The 25,355-nt window shown below is 43.0% G+C and overlaps 2 pseudogenes; one reads left to right on the plus strand and one right to left on the minus strand.

Annotated features, from left to right (window-relative positions):
• Nucleotides 1-16,908: 16,908 nt before the first annotated feature.
• On the minus strand, nt 16,909-17,027 carry LOC148524119 (5S ribosomal RNA; annotated as a pseudogene).
• Nucleotides 17,028-20,645: 3,618 nt separating this feature from the next.
• Nucleotides 20,646-20,764, plus strand: LOC148524120 (5S ribosomal RNA; annotated as a pseudogene).
• The last annotated feature ends 4,591 nt before the right edge of the window (nt 20,765-25,355 follow it).

The raw sequence follows: 25,355 nt of genomic DNA on the forward strand, positions 1-25,355 counted from the left end.
ACTATTAGCACCATGCGATTGCATCTTTCATCAGTTCTCATATACACAATAATACGCATAATAGCGCTGTTAACTAGTCGCATATTAGCAAATGCACAAGACCCCGAATGAAAACACTGTTTAGTAGCTAAATGCGCATGCATCTGTCCCCAGTTAACTAGCGTCTTCATATCAAACCCTGTACACTCACACATTACATATTCACTTACAAGGTTCCATTAGCTTTAAGGTATAAGATTTAAGTTTGTTCAGCTAGTATAAATGCTGTGAAATAAAGATATTTGGCAACTAAGGTTTTATACATGCTAAGTAAGCCGTGTTTGATTTCGTACTGGGGAGATCGCATCATGCATTCTCAACTTATGGACCGCAGAGACTTCAAGCAACAAAATGTATATTATATGAACAACTGTTAGGATGTTGCAGGGGGCGGGAGGGCAGAGACCCCCAGTTGTTAGAGGCTGGGATGAGTCTATTTGAATCAGCCTGTTAAATGCTCCATAACAGATGGATCCCCCTTGGGAACCTAAAGTATCAGCAACAAACTTCTCTATGGTTTTGTCTATCCCTGGGGGGTATAAATATGTGTGCTCCAACACTGGGTTTTTAGTCTTCGTGCTGAATGCTGATAGACGAGGGTTTTTTTGCTGATGCCTAACACCTGGTACCGGAAGCGCTGCGTATGTATACTGTACTTGGGTCTGTATAATTCCTTTGCGCCTAAATTGTGTCTGGATCAATTGCGTGTAACTGACTGTACTTTTACTTGAATAATACTTGTGCTTTGGAACCACAGATTCCAGGTCTTAAGTATTTATTTACTGTATGGCTGCGTACGCAAATTAGCGTCATCCTTAGAAGGTATAGGCAGGATATTAGAAGGTATAGGAAGGTGTGTATAGAGGTTCTGATCCAGTATCGTTAGGGTATAGTTATCCCGGCGGTCCGGATGTTGGCACCCAGAATACCGGCATTGGAATCCCAACCGCCGGTAAGTTTAGCGGGAGGGTTACATTTATGGTTAAGGGTTAGGCACTAGGGGGGTGGTTAAGTTGTGGGGGAGGAGGGTTAGGGTTAGGCTGCGGGGGGGAGGATTTGGCTGCGAGAATAGTCAGTTAGAGTTAGGGGGAGAGCAGTGGCGTAACTAGGGGGGGGTCGAGCAGGGCACGTGCCAGAAGCCATCATTGGCTGCTGCTTCACCCAATGCCAGAGCCAGGCTGGAGCTCACTCTTGAGCTCCGCCTTCCAGCTCCAGCAGTGGGTGATGGGAGAGACATCATGACGTCTCTCCCATAATGCCGAGCGGGAGAACGGAGGAGCAGACGGCGGCGGGCGCAGGAGCGGGGATTCAGGTAAGTTTTTTTTTTGTGTTTGTATTATCTATGTAAGGGGCACTGCATAGAGGGGGGATCACTACTGGGGGCACTGCATAGGAGGGACCACTACTGGGGCCACTGCATAGGGGGGCGAAACTAGGGGCACTGCATAGGGGGGATCACTACTGGGGGCAGGGGCATATTTATAATGGGTGCAGGGTGTGCCATGCACACAGGCCCCTGGGTCCAGTGGGGGCCCGCACTTCACACCCTGCACCCATAAAACTTACCTCTCCGGAGTCCCACGTCAGCTCTGGTGTCTGCGCCTGTAAAAATGGCTGGAAAACAGCCGCCGCTGCCATTTTCCCGGTGACCTGTGTATGCGCTATAGACGTAGGGCACACTCTAGTGCCCAGAGTCTATAAGTGCGGCGCTGGGCTCAGTGCGCGGCCGGTCGCTGGACGGAGAGGAGGGGGCCCATATCGGAGACTGCACACAGGCCCCCTCCTCTCTAGAAACGTCCATGACTGTGGGCACTGTATAAGGGGCAGTACTGGGGGCGACTACTACTGGGGGCTCTGTATAAGGGTGCACTACATAAGGGGCACTGTATAAGTGGCACTACTGGGGGCACTGCATAAGGGAGCACTACAGGGGGCACTGTATAAGGTGCATTACATAAGGGGCACTGTATAAGGGTGCACTACTGGGGGCACTGCATAAAGGTGGACTACTGGGGGCACTGTATAAGGGGCACTACTGGGGCACTGTATAAGGGTGTACTACTGGGGGCACTGCATAAGAGTGCACTACTGGGGTCACTGTATAAGGGTGCACTACTGGGAGCACTGTATAAGGGGTGCTGTATAAGGGTGCACTGCATAAGGGTGCACTACTGGGGCACTGTATAAGGGGCACTACTGGGGCACTGTATAAGGGTGTACTACTGGGGGCACTGCATAAGAGTGCACTACTGGGGTCACTGTATAAGGTGCACTACTGGGAGCACTGTATAAGGGGCACTGCATAAGGGCGCACTACTGGGGGCACTGTATAAGGGGCATGCACTATATAAGAGTGCACTACTGAGGGCACCGAATAAGGCACTACTACAGGGTGAACTGCATAAGGGGCACTGCTACTGGGGACATTGCATAAGGGGCACTACTACAGTGGGCACTGGAAGAGGGGCACTACTACTGGGGGCATTAAGGTGCATATGGAATGGAAAGGAATGTTCCCAGAGTGTTGGAAAAACGGTGGTGTGTCATGTTGACACGTCTTCATTTTGCAGTGGCCACACCCCTTGTGACATGTTTTCGCAGCCCTGGGCTCCAAATACCCTAGTTACTCCACTGGGGGAGGGTTAGGGATTAGGGTTAAGAGACAACTAATTAGGTAGAGATTCTGACTGTCGGGATGCCGCTGTCGGCAGGGGCGGATTGGGCCACCGAGACAGCGGGCCATTTCCCGCTGGGCCGGTCCCCTCTCCCCTCTGCTAGACCACTTGATACACTGACCGCTGTAACCAGTGGATCTAATGGCCGCTGCAGTGATTGGAGCGGCCATGAGCAGCAGAGCTCATCTGTAATGTAACATGTAAAATGGCCGTGGGGGGGCTGCTGCGCATGCCCAGATGCAGCAGCTCCTCCCATCGGCCATTGCGGAGCTCGTTAGTGACAGGTTGCTCACGGCTCCACCTCCAGCATTCACGAGCACAGGAGCCGGGAACTCGGGAGCGGGCAGCTGCAGTCTGCAGTACCCGGGAGCGGCCGCGACTGGCTGGTTGTAGGTGCGTAACGTTGTTACTGTCTCTATGTACTTAAGTCTGTGTCTTAAGTCTATTATACAGTATATTGCAGGAGTCGGGTGAGGGGCTAAGGGGTGGGTTGGGAGGCACTAGGGGGTTGGGGGGGTCCCATATTTTGAACACATATGTTCAGCGTGTGCACATCACTTATTAAAAAGATCCACATGTGACATAGGACTCCTTTTTATAATATATATAAACACACACACATGACCCTTTTAATATGTATGATCACATCACACCCACTCACTCAGCATCACCTAAAACACTATATATATATATATATATATATATATATTTATATATGTGTGTGTGTGTATATATATATATATATATGTGTGTGTATTTATATGTATATATATATATATATGTGTGTGTGTATATATATATATATATATATATATATATATATATACACACACACATATATATATATATATACACACACTCTAAGCAATGACCTTAGTATTATGTTTCTGGAGATGACCTACTGTTAAAGCAGCAACATCATCAATATTCCAGGACACTCTAAAACAACGGGATGCAGTTTATAGACCAGCGGACTAACTGCCGCCGGTCTATATATCCTAACACGAGAAGCCCAACGGGGGACTTCAGATAGGCGTCAAAATGCCAACGCCTATCTGAATCCCGACGCTGGAACGCCAAAGGACGACAGCCCGAACGAGGTAAGACTGGGGCATCCTTAGCGTTAGCCGCGGGGGGAGGGTTAAGGTTAGGCATCCCCAGGGGGGATTTAGGGTTAGGCACCACCCCGGGAGTTTTAGGGTTAGGAACCCATAAGGGATTAGGGTACTTAACAGCCGGCGTAGAGATCTCCTGCTGTCAGGCTTCTCGTGGCGGGATTTGAACCGCCAGTATTACATACTGATTCCAAAACAACAAATATACTAGCAATGGTAAGTAAAAGGATACATTATGCTAATGTTGATGCTTAGGATGTTTAGAATAACAGCTATGGAATACAGAGGGTCATGCGTTTATAATAATTTTATATATTTGTAATAATTTTTATATCTGCAGTTTTTGTAGGATTTACACTGTTTGTTGTTTTGAGGTGCATAGGACGGGAGTACTAGGCATTGCTTTCGCGATGCGGTACATCTCGCCTGTCTTCAGGGTACATACCGCGGTTGATTACCACAGTATGTACCGGGAAAATCGCAAAAGACAGCTCTCTCGATAAGAGCTGTCCTTTGCGATGGCTTGCAAAAGGCTGCGGGTCGTGAGGGGTTATGGGAGGGATCCAATTAGATCCCTCTCAGGAGAGGCATCCTGAAAAGAAGTCTATAGGCTTCTATTGGGTAACGCCACCTCAAGATAGCGTTACCCATTATGACAAAGCTTAGTACATATGGGGTATGTGGTAAAACCCCAAAAACTGAATTTTTGGAAAGTTTTGCCGCATTTTGCCCTTTAGTTCATCCCGCCTTTAGTCACTTGTCCACTTCTGTTACAAAGGGTCCGGTGACGTGGTGAAGTGAGGTAATAACTCGGGAACAGAGGGCCTGATTCAGACCCGCTCACAAGCACTATGCGCTCGTGAGTGGGTCGATGTTAGGCCACTGTGCATGCGCACACCAGAGCCGGCTCCGACGTGCGCATGCGTGAGACCCGGCTAGCGAAGGGCGCTCCGTCGCTCCGGGTCTCGCACCAAAAGGGGGCGGCTGTCGATTTTGACCGACAGCTCGCACCGTTTTGGAGGAGAGCAGGGGGGTGGCTGGCGAAATGGAGGCATTCCCGACGGAACGCCTGCCGTTATGAGACGGCCACACTGACATCACGAGTGATGTCAGTGGTGTGCTTCCAGCTCTATTAAGAGCCAGAAGCTCACTGGGGTTTGCGGGAACGAGACCCTACCGCAAGGGTCTCGTCACAAGCCGCGATGGTCTCGACCATCGTGATTATCACCTGGCCGCTCGCAATAGCTGTGGGTGGTCACCCACAGCTATGCGAGCGGCCAGGAGGCCGCACACACAAAAAAAAACACCCTGATTCACAGCAAGCGCTCTTTCAGAGTGTCTGGCTCTGAATCAGGCCCAGAGTGTGCGGGCCAGGTGGAACGCAAGCGGATGGTTTACCTGGTTACTGCCATGGTGGTTAACGGAAGTCTGCCCATTGGAGGTTCTCCAGGAAGCTGGGTACCGAAGCAGTGGCGTGGACATGGTGGGCTTTCTGCATGTGGGGTACATATGTGGGTGAGTGTTATGTTATTTTGTTTGTATCGCTTGTATGGTCCTGGAACGTGGATGTTCTATAATGCAAGATATGTTTGCATACAACATGTCTCCTAGTGCCGTATTGTTAATCAGGCACAAGAGCAATTGTGACTCTGAGTGTGTGTGGCGGCAGTTTTGTGGATTCTTATATATATATATTCACATTCCACTCCACACCAATTTTTTATATATATATATATATATATATATATATATATATATATATACACAGACACACCCCTCTGTTTTATATGGTGTGTCTATTTCTACATTTGTGTGCTAATAGAAAACGTGCATAACATGCTGTACCTGTCCATCTATACCTGTATGCATTTATTGCTTTGCAGTTAATATTGATGGTGTAGGTGCACTTCCTATACACAGTCCAGGAGTTAAGACACATAGGGCCGTATTCAATTATTAAAAAAAAATCTGTGCTGGACTTTTTCGCTCCACATCGCTGGTTTTCCGGGGATAAAGTATCGGGCGCGTGCCAGCTTTATCCCCGTATTCAATTTGGAGCCGGCGAAAACGGGAGCCTGCGGAAAGGTATAAATAGGGGCAAATAGGAGATTTTTCGGGAATTCATCCTGGGACCCCCCTAATGATGTCCAGATATGGGGGATCACTGTGAGTACCCCCGTTTTCCCCTGCTGAAGGTAATTAGGGATTTTAAATAGCTGCGGCAGGTGTTTTTTTTTTGTGGCTATGAAGAAGCGGTGAAGAGGAGCACTTACATTTTTTGGGGGGCAAAAAAAACTATTCCTATCAAATTTGGGGTACATGAAAATGGGGGTAAGCATATTTTTAAGTCCCTTAAGTTAATTTTAAAAATTCTGCAAAAATGCAGCTGCTGCTACTCTGCGCAAGGAAGAAAACATCTACCTCATACTTGGGGGTTTTTTAACCCCAAATTTAAAGTTAATTTTTTGGGGTGTCCCGATTTTTTTTTTTCACTTTTTTTTTTTTAAATGATACTCCCAGGGGTGCAGGCTAATTTTTTTAAGCCTGCACCCCTAAACCCCAATTCTGCACTTTTTTTCGCCATGTAAAACATGGTGAACACTTATCCCCGTTTTTTTTCAAAGACTTTTCGCACCGGCGAAAAGTCTTTGAAATTGAATATGGAGATAATGAAAACATGCGAAAATTACTCATTGGTGATAATTTATCGCCGATTCCGACTTTTCACAGCCTAATTGAATACCCCCATAGGGGTCTATTTACTAAGCAGTTAGGAGACAGAGTGAAAAGTGATAAGGTGCCAGCCAATCAGCTCCTAACTGTCATTTTTCAAACACAGCCTGTGAGATGACAGTTGGGAGCTGATTGGCTGGCACCTTATCACTTTTCACTCTGTCTCTTAACACTGCTTAGTAAATAGACACCATAGGATTTGTCTCATATGCAGATACACAGAGCCGCCACTCATCCCAGACAATGAGCTTACATTCCCACAGCACTTGTCCCACACTTAGTGGGCACCTACGTCATGGAAGGAATATACTCCCCGATTTTCATGTTCATAGGGTCAAAGGGTTTGGGCTGGGCAAGATGAGTCAGTCAGAACATTTGATATATTTACTGTACATGATATAGTATGCTGCAGCATGTTTGGTGTGAAGTTCACCATAAAGTCACACCAGCTGCTAACCACTAACATGTCAATGCCAGCCGGAATCTTTCCTAATGTATTTATTTTTTTGGTGATTGCTGTTTTCTATAGCACCTCTGAACGGTTCTTTTATAATTGAAATCAGCAGATAGAAGGGGAGTAACATTATATATATATATATATATTAGGGGTGAGCGGGTTCGGATTTCTGAAATCCGAACCCCCCCGAGCCCCCCCGATCCGAGTCCGATCCGAATCAGGCTCGACTTTTCCCGCCTGACTCGGATCTGAAATCGAGGCAAAACGTCATCATCCCGCCTTCCGAGTCTCGCGGGTTTTGGATCCTATATAAGGTACCCGCGTCGGCGCCATTTTCTCACTCGGCTGTGGACAGTGAAGAGGGAGGGTGGGAGTTAGGGCTGTGTAGTGTAGTGTAGTGTAGTGTAGTGCTGCTGTTGTCCACTACTTCAAAGTCCATAGGGGCTGGCTGTGTTGTGCTGTGCTGCTGTTGTTAATAGGGGCTGTGTCCACTACTTCAAAGTCCATAGGGGCTGGCTGGACTGTGTTGTGCAGTCAGTTCTCCATAGGGGCTGTGTCCACTCCAAAGTCCTGTGCAGTGTCCCAGTCCTAAAGGAGTGCTGTAGTGCTGTCCAGGGGGTGCTCTGTCCATCAGGGGTGCTCCCCCCAAGTGCTAAAAAAATAATATATTTTCTGTGTTTGTGAATTGTGTGCGCAGTAGCCGCACGTGCATCAACAAAGTAGTGCCAAGCGTGCGCCTGTGTCATAAGTAAAGGGCCGGCTGGCTTGACCGTTAAAGGGTGCTGTAACCCCCGAAAGTACACTCCAGTCCAAACCAAAAAAAAATTATTTTCTGTGTTTGTGAATTGTGTGCGCAGTAGCCGCACGTGCATCAACAAAGTAGTGCCAAGCGTGCGCCTGTGTCATAAGTAAAGGGCCGGCTGGCTTGACCGTTAAGGGTGCTGTAACCCCCGAAAGTACACTCCAGTCCAAACCAAAAAAAAAATTATTTTCTGTGTTTGTGAATTGTGTGCGCAGTAGCCGCACGTGCATCAACAAAGTAGTGCCAAGCGTGCGCCTGTGTCATAAGTAAAGGGCCGGCTGGCTTGACCGTTAAGGGTGCTGTAACCCCCGAAAGTACACTCCAGTCCAAACCAAAAAAAAAATTATTTTCTGTGTTTGTGAATTGTGTGCGCAGTAGCCGCACGTGCATCAACAAAGTAGTGCCAAGCGTGCGCCTGTGTCATAAGTAAAGGGCCGGCTGGCTTGACCGTTAAGGGTGCTGTAACCCCCGAAAGTACACTCCAGTCCAAACCCAAAAAAAAATTATTTTCTGTGTTTGTGAATTGTGTGCGCAGTAGCCGCACGTGCATCAACAAAGTAGTGCCAAGCGTGCGCCTGTGTCATAAGTAAAGGGCCGGCTGGCTTGACCGTTAAGGGTGCTGTAACCCCCGAAAGTACACTCCAGTCCAAACCAAAAAAAAAATTATTTTCTGTGTTTGTGAATTGTGTGCGCAGTAGCTGCACGTGCATCAACAAAGTAGTGCCAAGCGTGCGCCTGTGTCATAAGTAAAGGGCCGGCTGGCTTGACCGTTAAAGGGTGCTGTAACCCCCGAAAGTACACTCCAGTCCAAACCAAAAAAAAATTATTTTCTGTGTTTGTGAATTGTGTGCGCAGTAGCCGCACGTGCATCAACAAAGTAGTGCCAAGCGTGCGCCTGTGTCATAAGTAAAGGGCCGGCTGGCTTGACCGTTAAGGGTGCTGTAACCCCCGAAAGTACACTCCAGTCCAAACCAGAAAAAAAATTATTTTCTGTGTTTGTGAATTGTGTGCGCAGTAGCCGCACGTGCATCAACAAAGTAGTGCCAAGCGTGCGCCTGTGTCATAAGTAAAGGGCCTGCTGGCTTGACCGTTAAGGGTGCTGTAACCCCCGAAAGTACACTCCAGTCCAAACCAAAAAAAAAATTATTTTCTGTGTTTGTGAATTGTGTGCGCAGTAGCCGCACGTGCATCAACAAAGTAGTGCCAAGCGTGCGCCTGTGTCATAAGTAAAGGGCCGGCTGGCTTGACCGTTAAGGGTGCTGTAACCCCCGAAAGTACACTCCAGTCCAAACCAAAAAAAAAATTATTTTCTGTGTTTGTGAATTGTGTGCGCAGTAGCCGCACGTGCATCAACAAAGTAGTGCCAAGCGTGCGCCTGTGTCATAAGTAAAGGGCCGGCTGGCTTGACCGTTAAGGGTGCTGTAACCCCCGAAAGTACACTCCAGTCCAAACCAAAAAAAAAATTATTTTCTGTGTTTGTGAATTGTGTGCGCAGTAGCCGCACGTGCATCAACAAAGTAGTGCCAAGCGTGCGCCTGTGTCATAAGTAAAGGGCCGGCTGGCTTGACCGTTAAGGGTGCTGTAACCCCCGAAAGTACACTCCAGTCCAAACCAAAAAAAAAATTATTTTCTGTGTTTGTGAATTGTGTGCACTGTGGCTGCACGTGCATCAACAAAGGAGCAGCGCCAAGCGTGCGCCTGTGTCCCATAAGTAAAGAGCCGGCTGGCTCATTTCTTAAAGGGTGGTGTAACCCACAAAGTGCACTACTCTCCAGCAAAAATAAAATAATATTTTCTGTGTTTGTGTGCGCTTTAGCCGCACGTATATATATCAATATAACATAAATGGAGGACCAAACTTTCTCCGATAAAAATAAAATAGGGAAAGATCAAGAACCTCTTCCTCCTAGTGCTGTTGCTGCTGCTGGGAGTTGTTCATCATCCCAGAGAGGAAGTAGGAACATCACTACTTTTACTAAACAATTGACCCTCCAACAGTCCCTAGCGATGAGGATGAAGTACGACAGCAGTCATCCTGAAGCAAAACGTATAACTGAGGCCTTGACTGCTATGTTGGTGTTAGACGTGCGTCCGGTATCCGACATTAGTGCAGTGGGATTTAGACAATTGATGGAGGTAGTGTGTCCTCGGTTCCAAATAAAAAACTATTTTTTTAATGTGTTTGTGACTTGTGTGCGATGTAGCCACACTTGCATCCTCAAAGCAGCAGCGACAAGCGTGCGTCTGTCTGTTAAAGGGTGGTGACACCCTCAAAGTGTGCTACACAAACAATTAAAATATTGTTCTTTTTTTTTTGGTCTTTGTGAAATGTGTGGGCTGTAGCCACACCTGCATCCTTAAAGCAGCAGCGACAAGCGTGCGTCTGTCTGTTAAAGGGTGGTGACACCCTCAAAGTGTGCTACACAAACAATTAAAATATTGTTCTTTTTTCTGTCTTTGTGAATTGTGTGGGCTGTAGCCACACCTGCATCCTTAAAGCAGCAGCGACAAGCGTGCGTCTGTCTGTTAAAGGGTGGTGTAACTCTCAAAGTGTTCCAAAAAATAAAAAACTATTTTTTTTATGTGTTTGTGACTTGTGTGCGATGTAGCCACACTTGCATCCTCAAAGCAGCAGCGACAAGCGTGCGTCTGTCTGTTAAAGGGTGGTGACACCTCAAAGTGTTCTACACAAACAATTAAAATATTCTTCTTCTTTTTTCTGTCTTTGTGAATTGTGTGGGCTGTAGCCGCACTTGCATCCTCAAAGCAGCAGCGACAAGCGTGCGTCTGTCTGTTAAAGGGTGGTGTAACCCTCAAAGTGTGCTCCACAAACAATAAAAATATTCTTTTTTTTTTTCTGTCTTTGTGAATTGTGTGGGCTGTAGCCGCACTTGAATCCTCAAAGCAGCAGTGACAAGCGTGCGTCTGTCTGTTAAAGGATTACATCGGTGACAACATCCAAGTAGGCATGTCAGACAGTCCGTACCTGTACTGGCAGGAAAAAGAAGCAATTTGGAGGTCCCTGTACAAACTGGCTCTATTTTACCTGAGTTGCCCCCCCTCCAGTGTGTACTCCGAAAGAGTGTTTAGTGCAGCCGGGAACCTTGTCAGCGAAAGGCGTAGGAGGTTGCTTCCACAAAATGTGGAGAAGATGATGTTCATAAAATGAATTATCAACTCTTCCAGGGAGACCAGCCTCCAGAACGTACAGAGGGACCTGTGGTTCCAGCAGGGATGAATTAATACTCTGTGAGGATGAGGATGTACACACTGAAGAGGGTGAGGAATCGGTGGATGAGGAGGATGAGGATGACATCTTGCCTCCGTAGAGCCAGTTTGTGCAGGGACACATTAATTGCCAGCTTGTTTTGTGGGGGCCCAAACGAACCAATCATTTCAGCCACAGTTGTGTGGCAGACCCTGGCGCTGATATGATTGATTTGTTAAAGTGTGCATGTCCTGTTTATACAACATAAGGGTGGGTGGGAGGGCCCAAGGACAATTCCATCTTGCACTTCTTTTTTTTCTTTGCATTATGTACAGTTTGGGGCCTAGTTTTTCTAACTGCCATCCTGTCTGCCACTGCAGTGTCACTCCTAGATGGGTCACGTGTTTGTGCCGCCCACTCGTGTCGCTTAGCATAGTCATCCAGCTACCTCGGTGCAACCTTTTGGACATGAAAACACTATTGTGAGGTGTGAGGTGTTCAGAATAGACTGGAAATGAGTGGAAATTAAGGTTATTGAGGTTAATAATAGCATAGGAGCAGAGAAACCAACAAATTCTGTGATTTTAGCTGTTTTTATGCTTTTTTTTAAAAAAATACAGATCCAAAACACAAAACCCAGAACCCAAAACACGGAAGGGTGGTTTTGGCAAAACCAATCCAGATCCAAAACACGAAGAAAGATCCAGATCCAAAACCAAAACACAAAACACGAAAAGTGGCCGGTGCACACCCCTAATATATATATATATATATATATATATATATTTGAAGGGCCCTTTTGGAGTTATTTTATATAGCAAGCACCAGTATGACACAGTAGCAAACAGCATTGTGGGCCTAATTCTCAGTCAAGCACAGTGACAATGTTGGATACAGTGTAGTGATGTTTCTTGTCTGCATTACATCACGCATACATCCTGATGGTGTTCATACAGAGTCGCGGTACTTATTCAGATGCACACATGAAGAAGTGAATTATAAATGTGTTGGGCATTCCTGGTTAGTTATAGGTGGTTGGCTAATCAGACGCAGATGTAATTTAGTACGGGTGTGTTATTGGAGTATTGCGGGTTGTCGCTGCAAGTGGTTGCATACAGAGACGTGGAATCGCTCACATTGGAGGCCATTCTCAGATGGTCCTAGGATAGGACTGGTACAAGTTTCACTAATGCACCCTACATGGAGAAACCCATAAATATACCATATAGTCCAGGAAAACAAACATTGGCAGTTACAGTTTTAAAAAAACTTTGCTACCGGGGAGTATCCCACCCCACTCAACAGACCCTGCCCCCTAAACAGACACTGCCTCCGCAACAGACCCCACCCCTTAGGGCTGCTTCCAGAAATTTCCCGGGCTGGTTTTCCATCCCAATCCGCCCCTGGCTGTCGGTATTCTGACCGCTGGCCACCTGACCGCTGGGATCCCGTACCGAATCCCTTACTTGGGTATTACTCAAAGCAGGAGTCTTTCTGACTTACAGTATATATAGGGAGCAGAGGCGTATTTATAATGGGTGCAGGGTATGCGGTGCACACGGGCCCCTGGCTCCAGAGGGGGCCCGCACTGCACACCTTGCACCCATATTATACTTACCTCTATGGAGTCCCACGTTGGCGCCAGAGTCAGCGCTGTAAAAATACTTAGAAAATGTCCACCGCAGCCATTTTCACGTCGTTTTGTGCATGCGCAGTACAGGGAAAATGGCCACCACTGCCATTTTCCCGGTGACCTGCGCATGCGCTATAGACTCTCTGCACATTCTAGTGCCCAGAGTCTATCAGTGCAGTGCTGCGCTCAGTGCGCTGCCGGCTGCCGGATTGAGAGGAGGGGGCCCATGACAGAGACTGCACACGGGCTCACTCCTCTCTTGAAATGCCCCTGATAGGGAAGCCAATCCCGGGACATTTTTTCAATCCCGGGATTCAGGATTGAAAAAAAACTCAATCCTGGGATACCTGGAAATGGCTTGGTTTAAAAAAAAACAGCTTTATAGCAGCGGGGCTCAGTAGTAGTGGCAGTGGGGCTCAGCATGCAGAGGGGTGGGTGGGCTGGTGCAGGGCTGCGCAATGTGACTTCTGTTCTCACATCACGCTGCGCAGTGCACACAGTCGGGGGCGGGACGAGCTGGGCAGCATCTGAGCACTCAGCTGGAGACGCTCTGTGCTGCCCGGCGTTTGAAGAAAAAAACATTTATGGACAATCACCAAATCCTGGGATTGGAGGCTTCCAATCCTGGGATTCAATCCCAGTCATTTTTAGGTCAAAATCCCGGGATCCTGCCGATTCCGATCCTGGGATTGGCTTCCCTTCATATATAGATGTAATATAACCCAGACAATTAAGCATATCACAAATGAGCTGGGGGAAGGGATGGGGTCACTTGACCATTTCTTACCTTGGCAGGGCTAATTTAATCAAAATGACCACGTTTTCCAGATTACTTTACCTGCTACAGGTTTTACCCTCCTTCTCACGAAATGAGATGTAAAACTAATTACTACACTATTTGGTTCTTTTATTTGGCATGGGAGATGGCCCTGCATAAGCATGATGATATGATATCAAACTAAATCAAATGGGCGAATCAATTTCCCAGATATTGGGCCTGATTCAGAGATAAACGCAATGGCAATATTTACGCAGATCAAGCGATTGTTTGATTGTTTTGCAAATATGTTGGCACAGAGGATCCACTCGCAAAGTGAGTGACAGGTAGTCAGCGTTTGGAGGTGGTAACTGGGGGGGGTCAGAAATACGCACGTGTATCTGACCGTTTGAACGCCGTTTCAGGTGCAAGCACAAATTAGCCATTGCAATTGCATCAGTAGCATGTGAGCTCTCTACGTGTCAGGAGCGAATGCCGATGCGCTTCCCCGCAGGTCGCACATCGCATCTTCAGATCTGCCGTGATGTAGGGCAGACCTGACAATCTGGGACACAATGCACTGGAAAAAGTTAAGGATGCACCATTTAAATATTTTGAGCAGAAAAAAAAACTGATACAATTCCTGGCACTGTTAATAGATACATTAGTAATCAAAGATCAGCTGCAAGTAATGACAGTCGGGTTAGGACCACAGAGAGAAAAACCTCTGATAAAACACAAACTATATATATATATATATATATATATATATATATATATAATGATCACTGCGCTGAAATATATATATTTTATATATATATATATATATATATATTTGTAAAAACAATTGTTTTATACATAGATCTGCTCTCTAATAGGAACACATGAGGCTTGTTTAATAAGTCCCTAAGCTGGTTTATTTAAGTAAAAAATGAACACTTGTGCAAGAGATAAATCTTTCAATAAACAAATAGCATTTCAAAAGGTAATAGAAGTGAAACAATTGTTTCTGATTAAAATTATAACATGAATCCAAGCCACAAAAAAATTAGCTAGTTTGTTGCAATATACAACTTGATTCTCAATAAGCATCTATTTCAACACCGCAATAATTGATTGAAGTGAATACACTGTCACACAATGGTACTCACTACACACTGGCGTCCCAGTTGTGTACTTGTAAATACGGGTTACCTTAATATTGATTGTCCCGACAGTCCTTCAATATATACAGGAGTATTCAATATGGGAGCGAAAACTAAATTTTTGCGTCGCATATTATCGCATCTATGACGTCATTATCGCAGGTTTTAGTTTTACACCGTATTCATAGAGCGCCTCACGTGCTTATATAACTTATTATAAAATACTTGCAAGCCTAATAACTATATGAGCCTTAAAAATGTAAAGTGATCTGTACAACTAAAGTGCTTAGTGCAGAGATAACAATATTAAATGGCCATCATCCTCAAATGCATATAACCTTTAGGATGAAAGCGGTCAGGGCAACTAAAATGCTAATGCAGAGATCTTTCAAGAATCAATGGCTACATTCAGGGGCGCCGAGATGGGGGGGAGCGGGTACAGATTACCCGGGGCCGGGCTTCCTGAGGCGCCCGGCGGGGGCCCGGGTCCGGCGCCGCTCCCCCTCCCTCACAGCAGCCCAGCACACAGCGTGTGCTGAGCTGCAGTGGAGACTGCTCGTGGCTGCTGAGCAGCAGCCACAGCAGTCTCCTAAGCCTGTGGGGGGAGCGATCACACTGATCGCGCCCCCCCTGGCTTTGCACCGGGCTGAGGGGGCTCAGAGCACCCCCTCTCCCCAGCGAAGCGGTGCTGCATATCTTTTTTTTTTTCGGGAAGGGGGCGTGGCCACGCCTCCCACGATTAGGCCATGCCCCCTATTACCCGGGCCCGCCGCAGCTCTCAGCGGGCCTGGCTACATTAAATAACAATAATATTTCATAAAAATGTGCAACAGTGCATAAATAACTTTAAAGTGCAAATCAATGAAAGTGCAAAAAGTTCATTTAAAATTACATAAATGAAGTTTAATTAGACACAACAACAATATCCTCCCACATGAAGGATAAAAGACAAAAAAAACATAGACAATATATATATATATATATATATATATATATATATATGTGTATAAAAATAGCTTTCATTTATCAGAATAAATAGGGATAAAAACCGTAGTTTATCTGATAAAAAATGGCAAGTTCATGAATGGAAAGAGAATAGGAGCCTCCAACATGTTTCGTCCGTGTCCTGGACTTCTTCAAGGGATAATCTAGCTCCTATGGGGTATCCAGTATTTATACCCCCTCTAATAAGGACAAACAAGGATTGTTTGTGACATCACTTCCGGTTTTCCTATTGGTACACATTCATTAGAAATAATTAATTGCTTGGATTTATATTAGACTGTTCTCTTTATTAATACATCATTAAGTTGGAAATCCGTTTTTTAATTACGAGTCGCGTCACTTCCGCCCTTACTATCCATACATTGCGGTACTTCCGCCCTCTTCTAAGTGTGTACTGTGAACTGTCTCTTTCATCACTTCTGCCTCCCTCACTTCCACCTCCGTCATCTCCGTCCTCGTTGAGTGCTGTGCCACCTCCTTCGTTGTTCAGGATAGGCTAGTTGGTCCACTCGTTCCCCGATCACGAGCATATCACGTCCTGCGTCCCGGGCCTCTCCAATTCTTTCTCAATAGCTGGCGGCATCCATCTTGGTTCTACAAGTGGTGTCTCTACTCGCGACCATCTTATGACTCCCATTTATTCAGTTTTTACTGCCATCTATCTACTCCCATCCGTCTCATAGTTTCTATGATCCTGGAAGTAGCAATTTAGTTATTGTGTCCTATATGGCACAATGGAAACACTATTAGTATAAATATATATTGCCAACCATATATTAGACATAAATAGAGTGAATTTATTTAAACATCACAGTTCCTAGTTATTCTCCACACCTGCTCAAAACCTAATCAGAACCACAAATCTGACATCCCTGTATATAAATACCACCTATATCAGTGTGTGATAAATAATATAAAATATATGTGGATAATTGTAAAATCCTAGATCCACACTTTAGAAACTAATTCAATGTATCCTTAAAAAACTGTAAAAATAAAAATAATAAAAAAAATTGAAATTAATTGGAATGGAATTCTCCTTTAGTCTTTCTTCACATGTATTTTTTTTTTTTTAAATATGTGTAGTCATTTCAAACTGTAGGGTCAAATAGTTCTTGTAGAAGCGTAGAACCAGCATTGCTTCATTCTGAAAATGAAGCAATACGTAAATATGTAGTCATTTCAAACTGTAGGGTCAAATAGTTCTTGTATGAGTCTTGAAGCCTAAAACCGGTATTGCTTCATTCTGGAATTTCTTGCATCCATCTTCAAATTGTAGGTCAGAGATTGCTTCTTCAGTCGCATGTCCTGGGAGATTCATACTTATATGTCACATGAGGAACTACCATACCTGGTCTTCCCTAGAGGTCTTCCATCCAAGTACTAACCAAGCCCAATGGTGCTTAGCTTCCAAGATCAGATGAGATTAGGCGCTCTAACCCAGGTATGGCAGTAGGTATTATTAGGACTTAACATGAACCCCCCTAACATGTTTTCTTCATCTTCATTAAAGAAAAGGAGCTATCTCATAATTATTGTTGAACCCTCTAGGCATCATAGTATCCAGTTCAAAGATCCAATACATCTCACATCTATATAACTTGTTCGCAAGATCTCCTCCTCTGTCTCCCAATTCCACATGTTCTATTGCTTTGAACGTTAGTTCATCTGGGTCCAATCTATGGTGTGAGATAAAATGTCTTGACACCATATGAGTCTCTACCTTGTTTGTAATATTCCTTATGTGCTCTTGTATACGATGTTTCAGAGGTCGTTTAGTCTTGCCCACATACTTTGTTCCACATGTACATTCCAAGAGGTAGATGACTGAGGTTGAATTACAGTTAAGATGTTGTTTAATTTTATTTTCCTTACTATTTGTAGAATTACTAAAGCTCTTTCTCTGCCGATGTAAAAATTTTGCATATATTTCACTTGGCACATTTGTAGCTCCCCGGACAACTATGGATGATTTTGGATTTTAATACATTAGTGTCCCTTAACATACTAGGTGCTAGAGAATCTTTAAGGTTCCTTGCCTTTCTGAATACAATGGGGGGTCTGGGTGGTAAAATTTCCTTTAAAACTGGATCCATTAGGAGGATCCTCTTTTGAAATGAAGATAGCTATTGGTATCTACTTCTTTTATGAAGTTCTTTGTAATGATCTTGTTTTCTTCTCCACATAAAACTATATCCAGGAATTTGATATTACTCTTACTTATTTTCGACATAAATTTCAAATTCATATTATTAACTGAAATGTGATTTAAAAACAAATAAAAATCTTCTTCCGACCATTCCCATATTATCAGAATATCCTCTATATATCTCTTGTAAAATATGATGTTGTCTCTAAAGGGATTATTTTCATAGCCGTAATTCTTTTCCCAACATCCCATAAAAAGGTTGGCAAAGCTAGGTGCAAAAGTCGTCCCCATAGCAGTGCCACAAATTTGCTGATAAAACTGATGTAAAAATTTAAAATAGTTATGATCCAGGATAAAATACATTAAATCACACGATAACTGTTTCACATTATTGTTTTTAAAAAGCATACACAGGTGTGAGATAAAAGACACACATTTGAGAAATTATTACATAGAGGGACTTTTACCCAACTGGCGCTGCAATCTTCTGCTGTATATAAACCTTGGTTATTGAATACAGCAGCCTTTTGGGGGAGTCCCAACTAGGCAATACACAAAGATGCATAGAAATAATGAACACCTAAACAAAAAAAGTGATTTATGCCAGAAAATCTTTAATGAGGACCATGTTCTAATACAGGAGAGTATTCCAACTGAAAATCTGGATAATTTGTTTTGGGAGATAGAGAAATCTCTCACTAAGGAGATCAAAGCATGGTGGGACATTAAGGGACTCGAACATTACATATCAGTCAATAGAGTTCCAAGAGGTTTGAGACTGTTAAAAAATCCAACCTTTGGTTTGGATAAATCAGAATTTATGGATAAATGGGATAAAATCTTGCATAATTGCTCCATAGATTTGATTAAATGAATCATCATGGAGAAGAAAAACACATTGTCGGAATTGGAACTTGAGATAAAACAAAAAGAAACACGTATGGACAGTTTCAAGGACAATGAAGAATACAAAATCAACGACAAAGTTTTATCACAGAAACTGGACCATATTGAAGAGGATGTCATGAAAGGGAAAGAGAGGAAATTCATCAGGGACAAACAGGATTATGATTCCAATAAATTTAAGAACTGGAGCAGATTCAATAAATTTGTTGGACAACAATCATCACACAATCCTAGACAAGAAAGAACTACTTGGAGAACAGTTCCATCTAGAAGAAAACAAAGCTTAAAAAGAGATGATGAAATAAATGAACAACCCAATTACAGAACATATCACACAAAGAACCGGTTTTCTACACTTCAAAGATTTGATTCAAATAGCGACTCTGATCATTTTTTATCCCCAGGCACAGACCAGAATTCAACAAATCCAAGGAAAACCTTCTTCTTCAGGGAAACCACGAAATTGGCATCCCCCATGAAAAGAAGAATAAGAGACGAAGAGGGGTACAAGGAGGCAGGAGGAAGAAATTACAAAAGGAGTAACCTGATGTAGACCCCAAGGAAAGAGGGATCTTCAACCTGTCGAAACACACCTTATCTAAACCTTGAAGTGTCATTATTGAACAAAGGGTTGACGTTTGCCCCATCAAATAATATGAACAGGTTCCAAACCTTCATTGACCTCAACAAATTTGTAAGAAACCTGACATTAAAAATACATTTCATAAGAAAAGACGATGCAGTGATTAAGAACTTTCAGGAGAATGCTTCCAAATCAGGACTAAAGGGTAAATCTAAAAATTATCCACTTGAATCTAAAGGAAATCATCTCAATGTTTTTTATGATTTAGTTAAGAAAGATTTATGTGAGGGAAATCCTAAACATAACAATAAACATAACTTAAAGAACAAAGAAAAAGAAGCTTTGAAAAATTTACAAAAGAACAATGATATTGTCATCAAACAAGCTTTGGAGAATTATTTGGATGAATTGAGGAGACTTTTAGTATATGGACTACATAATGGCATTTTAACTAAGGAGGAGTTTCAATATCTCCTACAGACTAATCCCACAACCCCCATATTTTATTTTCTACCAAAAATTCATAAGTCCTTGGAAAAAACCCCAGGAAGACCCATCATCGCAGGGATAGATTCGTTAACTTCACACATGTCTGAATATGTGGACATTTTTTTATGTAAATATGTCAAAGAACTTCAATCTTACTTAAAAGACACTACTAATTTATTACAAATTTTAAAAGAGATGGAATGGAAAAAAACTTAATCATGGGTCACAATTGATGTTCATTCTCTATATACATGTATTGAACATGGCAAAGGGATCAATGCTTGTAGAGAGTTTATTGAAGTGGATCCAATAATTAGCACTCCCACAAAGAATTTTTATGTGATTTAATGTCTTTTATCCTGGATCATAACTATTTTAAATTTTTACATCAGTTTTATCGGCAAATTTGTGGGACACTAATGCTTTAAAATCCAAAATCATCCATAGTTGTCCGGGGAGCTACAAATGTGGCAAGTGCAATATATGCAAATTTTTACATTGGCAGAGAAAGCGCTTTAGTAATTCTACAAATAGTAAGGAATATAAAATTAAACAACATCTTAACTGTAATTCAACCTCAGTCAGCTACCTCTTGAAATGTACATGTGGAACAAAGTACGTGGGCAAGACTAAACGACCTCTGAAACATCGTATACAAGAGCACATAAGGAATATTAAAAACAAGGTGGAGACTCATATGGTGTCAAGACATTTTATCTCACACCATAGATCGGACCCAGATGAACTAACGTTCAAAGCAATAGAACATGTGGAATTGGGAGACAGAGGAGGACATTTTGCGAACAAGTTATCTAGACGTGAGATGTATTGGATCTTTGAACTGGATACTATGATGCCTAGAGGATTCAACGACAATTATGAGATAGCTTCTTTTCTTTAATGAAGATGAAGAAAACATGTTAGGGGGTTCATGTTATGTCCTAATAATACCTACTGTCATACCTGGGTTGGAGTGCCCAATCTCGTCTGATCTTGGAAGATAAGCACCATTGGGCTTGGTTAGTACTTGGATGGGAGACCTCTAGGGAAGACCAGGTACGGTAGTTCCTCATGTGACATATAAGTATGAATCCCCCAGGACATGCGACTGAAGAAGCAATCTCTGACCTACAACTTGAAGATGGATGCAAGAATTTCCAGAATGAAGCAATACCAGTTTTAGGCTTCAAGACTCATACAAGAACTATTTGACCCTATAGTTTGAAAAGACTACATATTTACGTATTGCTTCATTTTCAGAATGAAGCAATACTGGTTCTATGCTTCTACAAGAACTATTTGACCCTACAGTTTGAAATGACTACACATTTTTAAAAAAAAAATCCATGTAAAGAAAGAATAAAGGAGAATTCCATTCCAATTAATTTAAAAAAAAATTATTATTATTTTTACAGGTTTTTAAGGATACATTGAATTAGTTTCTAAAGTGTGGATCTAGGATTTTACAATTATCCACATATATTATTTATCACACACTGATATAGGTGGTATTTATATACAGGGATGTCAGATTTGTGGTTCTGATTAGGTTTTGAGCAGGTGTGGAGAATAACTAGGAACTGTGATGTTTAAATAAATTCATTCTATATATGTCTAATATATGGTTGCCAATATATATTTATACTAATAGTGTTTCCATTGTGCCATATAGGAAACAATAACTAAATTGCTACTTCCAGGATCATAGAAACTACGAGACGGATGGGAGTAGAAAGATGGCAGTAAAAATGGAATTAATGGGAGTCATAAGATGGTCGCGAGTAGAGACACCACTTGTAGTACCAAGATGGATGCCGCCAGCTATTGAGAAAGAATTGGAGAGGCCCGGGATGCAGGATGCAATATGCACGTGATCGGGGAACGAGTGGACCAACTAGCCTATCCTGAACAACGAAGGAGGTGGCACAGCACTCAACGAGGACAGAGATGACGGAGGCAGAATTGAGGGAGGCGGAAGTGATGAAAGAGCCAGTTCACAGTACACACTTAGAAGAGGGCGGAAGTACCGCGATGTATGGATAGTAAGGGCAGAAGTGACGCGACACTATGTGGATGGCAAAAGGAGTGATATACTAATAAATAACTCGTAATTACGAAACGGATTTCCAATTTAATGATGTATTAATAAAGAGAACAGTCTAATATAAATCCAAGCAATTATTTCTTTCTAATGGATGTGTACCAATAGGAAAACCGTAAGTGATGTCACAAACAATCCTTGTTTGTCCTTATTAGAGGGGGTATAAATACTGGATACCCCATAGGAGCTAGATTATCCCTTGAAGAAGTCCAGGACACGGACGAAACGCGTTGGTGGCTCCTATTCTCTTTCCATTCATGAACTTGCCATTTTTTATCAAATAAGCTACGATTTTTATCCCTATTTATTCTGATAAAGTTACAGCTATTTTTATACATATATATATATATTGTCTATGGTTTTTATGTCTTTTATCCTTCATGTGGGAGGATATTATTGTTGTGTCTGATTAAAATTAATTTATGTAATTTTAAATGAACTTTTTGCACTTTCATTGATTTGCACTTTAAAGTTATTTATGCACTGTTGCACATTTTTATGAAATATTATTGTTATTTAATGTAGCCATTGATTCTTGAAAGATCTCTGCATTAGCATATTAGTTGCCCTGACTGCTTTCATCCTAAACGTTATATGTATTTGAGGATGATGGCCATTTAATATTGTTATCCCTGCACTAAGCACTTTAGTTGTACAGATCACTTTACATTTTTAAAGCTCATATAATTATTAGGTTCGCAAGTATTTTATAATAAGTTATATAAGCACGTGAGGCGCTCTATGCCAGCTTTTGTATTTTTATATGTGTATATATGTGTACATATATATTTTAACAATATATATATATATATATATATATATACATACATACTCACGCGAACATACATCGGGCTGCCTGCCTGATGTGTGCGTGTCTATATACATATACAGTATATATATATATATATATATATATAGACACACACACATATATATATATATATATATATACACACATAGACATACAGTAGACAGTGACACAGAAACACAGATACACATATATTCATTGGTGCTACTTACTGTAGTTGCAGCAGGCCAGCAGCAGCATAAGGGGGTGTAGCCAAATGCAGGGGGTGGGGCTTAATCGCGGGCCGCGGATCGGTAAAGATTTTAAAAAAAAGTCCTGCTGATGGAGCCGGGGACAGAGTGGGGGGGCTTCCTATGGGTGGGGGCCCCGGGATGACCACCCCTGTCGCCATCCCTATAATCTGGCTCTGATCCCAGCTAAACAACTCAGACATGCCCCTTTTTCTCCCATCCTTTTTATTTTTGCATAACCTCCTTTGTTTCCATCTTAGGTTCTAATGTAGTGCTGCAAACCGATTGATCGTGTTAAGTCGATGTTTCTCCCCTAGGTTGACCCACCTATATTAGACAGTTCCCATCTACAGATCTGTGATATCATCTTCTCCTACTGCAATGCCTTTTGTCACTGTGTACTGGTCTCATTTCTCGCAGTTTTCCTGTGATGTACTGCTCTGTTATATCATATGCTTTCCTCTAATGGAGGGGCCCCCTATGTACCATGTATATAACACATGTAACTTTGACAAGGAAGATTGGCCCCCCTCAGCTCTGGGCCCAAGAGCAGCTGCAGTCCTTGCACCTATGGTAGTTACGCCCATGCTCTCTACTTCTCTATGATAACATTTATTTTTGTGAGGGTAATAATTTTTTTCAGTAGGTAGATAGTTCTGGTGCTTTACAATTGATTATTCTATCTGATTTTATTGTATGTTCCAGGCCATTATAGCCCAAAAGTCTTAAGCTGCATACACATGGTACAATCTGTACCATCAACAACTTGAAAGATATCTTTCAGTGAAGTCATCCTGCCATATCTCTGAACCTGCAAAGTTGACAATATCGTCCAAATTGGCCTGCATGTACGGACGATCATGGATATCGTTATCGTTCATGCAGGAAAGCGCATTGTTGGTCTTCACTGCATAAAAATGACCAATATATCATTGAACGATATCGTTATCGTTCATAGATATCGTACCGTGTGTACGCACCATTACATGCAGACAGTCCCTTTTCACTTTTTCTATCAGTTTAATGCCACCAGCATAAGCAGGAGTAGATATATAACTGATGAATGTAACAAAAAAACAAATATTCAAGGACAAATTGGCTAGAACTGTTTAGTTTCATGAAAAAATGCCAAATGATGTGGATAGGCTACTTCAAAATGATGAACAATGTGAGATATGCAGTATTGGGAGAATAAGGGCTTGTGGGAGATGTACACAGTTGGCTGTATAGTGAATTATTGTATTTTCCACTTGTATAGAGCAGAACATTTTCAAGAGGTAATTATCAAATTTATAACAAGTGTCCATCTTTTACAGACAGTAGTACAGTAATTACACGATGAAAACCTGTGGGTTGATGATAACTCTGATTTTCTGCTAACATTTTTTGTAACATATTAGAAAAATTAAAGAGGTTCATTGAGTAGGATGTGCGTAGGCTATCACTTTAACCTCTAAACTGACTAATTTTTGGCCCCAACATTTTTAATTTAATATAGTTTAAAAAGTACTTTAAAAAAATATATACATATTTTATTCAAAGAAATATACCTAGGGGTGTTTTGCACCCTGCCCCCAGCCTATGGCCATACGTCCCATTGTAATATTACTCCTCACGTCCTTCAGAAATACCCCCCAGTGACAAAAGATCACCAGCATTATCAACCCCCAGCCCTCTAGTGGTAATAGATTCCAAATGCAGAGCTCCCACCCTCACCCCCGATGCATACTTGCTTGCTCTCGCAGGACTGTTGGTAGCCTCCAGAAAATCATGTGCCACTCCTGACAACCCGCATGAGGAGGCAAGTCCCCTGCATCATCCGCCAGGCCCCCGCGACCGCACGTGAAAGTGGGCGGTTCGGAGGAGCGATGACACAAGTTGTGCTAAATCGCGTCATCGTAGCCCTGCCCCCTGCTTTGTAATGCCAGTAATATCTGCATTATAAAGCGGGGCCGCGATGATGCGATCATGTGGACAAGCCCTCGCTCCGCCCACTTCAGCCGCCCCCACCTTCCCTGCTGCACCGACCTAAGAGCCCCCTCCCGGAAGGGGCTGCCAGAAAGTCGGCATGTATGCCCCAGTGTCAATGGGCCCCCACTGCAGAGTCCCCCCCCTCCCCATGTGTCACTTGGGGGAGATGTACTAAGCCTTGGTGAGAGATAAAGTGGAGAGAGATAAGTACCAACCAATCAGCTCCTGTCATTTTTCAAACACAGCCTGTAAAGTGACAGAAGCTGATTAGTTGGTTCTTTATCTCTCTCCGCTATATCTCTCTTCAAGGCTTAGTACATCTCCCTCTGTATACTATCGATTCCTACCTATCTATACCTTCTAACAATCGATTCCTGCCTATACCTTCTAAACAAAATTCCTTCCTATACCTTCCAAAATTGTCGCTATTCGGTGTAATGAGTCGTACAAGAAATAAATGCTTTCAGACTTTGAATGTGGTTCCAAAGCACAAAAAGATATTATTCAATATAAAAACAGATGGTTACATGCGGTGATCTAAATACAATT

This window comes from Taudactylus pleione, unplaced genomic scaffold, assembly GCF_031769625.1.
Source record: "Taudactylus pleione unplaced genomic scaffold, aTauple2 ptg000121l, whole genome shotgun sequence".
Classification (NCBI taxonomy): domain Eukaryota; kingdom Metazoa; phylum Chordata; class Amphibia; order Anura; family Myobatrachidae; genus Taudactylus; species Taudactylus pleione.